Genomic DNA, 2638 nt, shown 5'->3' with positions numbered 1-2638 from the left:
ATATATATATATATATATATATATCCCCCTATGTGACGGTAGGTGGGTGAATACTAGAGCGGCAAGTTATTGTTTATCTCTAGCTCACATATCAGCCTATTAATTAATAAAAATATAAAACTAGTGAGTGACAATGGTTGAAAATTTGAAATAAAAGATGTCATTGAAATTTCAAACTTGTTTATAATATCAATGTCTACACGTGTGGTGTCAGTACACACAAAATAAGACTACAAGAACCACACAAAACAAAAGGACCAAGGGGGGTGCAGCTGTAGTCTAAACAACAGATAAGAAGAAGAGAAAAAAAAGAAGGGAAGTGAATATAATATAATATATTTTAGTGTGTACCATTGTAGTTATATAATATAATATACATATATATATATATATATATCCCCCTATGTGACGGTAGGTGGGTGAGTACTAGAGCGGCAAGTTATTGTTTATCTCTAGCTCACATATCGGCCTATTAATTAATAAAAATATAAAACTAGTGAGTGACAATGGTTGAAAATTTGAAATAAAAGATGTCATTGAAATTTCAAACTTGTTTATAATATCAATGTCTACACGTGTGGTGTCAGTACACACAAAATAAGACTACAAGAACCACACAAAACAAAAGGACCAAGGGGGGTGCAGCTGTAGTCTAAACAACAGATAAGAAGAAGAGAAAAAAAAGAAGGGAAGTGAACAGCCGAAACTGAAGGAGGAAGATGAAGGAATAACTAGCTAAATGTTAACAATGACCAACAAAGTGGTGCTGGGCCTAAAGGCGATGTGAGCCATTTAGTACTTCTATGTTTTGTTTTTTGTGTGTGTGTGTGTGTGTTTTATTTTTTATTTTATTTTATTTTATTTTATTTTATGAAGCTTTTTGTACCGGCCAGTTTTTACTTTCCGCCTGAAATGGCCGATATTCGCTGATACGCCCGGCATAGTCCAGTATAGACCGGTATTTTGAACGGTACAATTTAAGAGTGTTTCAATACCATTTTATCCACAGGAACGAGATATACCGGCTGATACGGTACGGTACTAACTTCCCTAATTGGGGTAATGGTTCAACTGTAGGTTGGTATTTTGGGATAGGTCAAAGTGTTTGGTAAGATTCCTTATACTTGTAACTGCTTGTGATTGATAATAATGGATTCTTGAGAGTGATGACCTTAAAATTATCCGGTGGGGTTTTGCCTTGGTGGTTTTCCCCATTCGTAAACAAATCACTTGTGTCAAATTTATTTTCCGTCGCATTTAGTTTAATTGATGATTTGTTTGTGCTACCACACCATTGCATGTAATTGAACTTAATTAATTAACTTGAGTTATTAATTAATTAACAAGGAGTCAATTCATTTTAACCTAACAATGTTGATGCGCGCCGTATACACAGGCGCAAAACAAACACAAAACTCTACTAGATTTTCGCGCGTGAAAACAGGGCACCTTTGTTTGCCGTATTCCCACAGCAAAAGCTTGGTGAGAATAGTGTTTTGTGTGCTATGATGCACCAGAGGCAAAATGTTTCGAAACGTTGAAAAAGAAGAAAAGAAGAACAAGACAAGGCAATTATATCAAGAGTTTAAAGAAGAAATGATACCCAATATTGAAACTTAAAACAAATATATAGTTCTATGAAATTGTCAATTTCTGCTCAATTAGAGAAGTCCAGAAAAACAAACAAATGATTAGTTAAAATTTAAATGAGGAAAAAAATGGAACTTTACCCAATTTATTATAAACATTTGTACAAATAATGTGTATACATTTGGAAAATTATCTCTTCTTTTAAACTTAAAAAAAAATTAGAATCTGAGTTTTGAGGAAAAGGGGTTGAGCTTATTCCATAAAGGTAATAATGTGGCAATAAAACTTATTAGGGACCCAGAAAAAAAAAATAGAGCTACTTTTGTCAAGAAAAAAAGAAATATACAAGAGAAGAAATCAGCTAACCAAAAAAAAAAAAAAAAAAAAAAAAAAGGACAACTGACTTGTTGAAGATTATGTAAAAAAAAAAATAGCAAAGACAAAAAAAGAAAAAGAAAAATCAATTCAAAAGCAGAGACCAATTTTAATGGATGTAACATGGAGTCCACAAGCCTTGAGAAGCAGGCCAATACTACTGGCTGTGTAATTGAGTCCCCTTTTGCAAGTCCAGTAACTACTCCACCTATCATCAACATGTACTTTAAAAGAAAAAGAAAAATCCATTTTAGATATAGATGACTCTTGCATAAATAAACATAAACAAAACATAATGAGAGCAATGTTATGAATACCATTTCAGCACCCGTTTTGGTTTGTCCATTGGAACGGAATGTTTCGGTACCAGCCTATTTTGACATATCGTTATACACACACACGTGTGTGTGTGTGTGTGATAATAAAAAATCCATACGAATTATTAAGGGTTTTTAAGGTTTTTTCTTTGTTGGTAGAAAGGGTTTTAAAGTTATAACTTATAAGTACATATTTCAACTAAAATGTAATCTTTAAGTCCAAATATCAGTTCAATTATTTATAGAATATAATAAGAGTAATAATATGGTAAAAACACACACACACACAAAACAAACAAGCCTAGATGTTAATGTTCATGGAGGTGACTATGGAACACTGAAAGTGATTTAAATTA

The sequence above is a fragment of the Quercus suber genome, unplaced genomic scaffold (assembly GCF_002906115.3).
Source record: "Quercus suber isolate HL8 unplaced genomic scaffold, Cork oak 2.0 scaffold_168, whole genome shotgun sequence".
In the NCBI taxonomy this organism is placed as follows: domain Eukaryota; kingdom Viridiplantae; phylum Streptophyta; class Magnoliopsida; order Fagales; family Fagaceae; genus Quercus; species Quercus suber.
Note: the sequence above shows the minus strand (reverse complement) of the source record.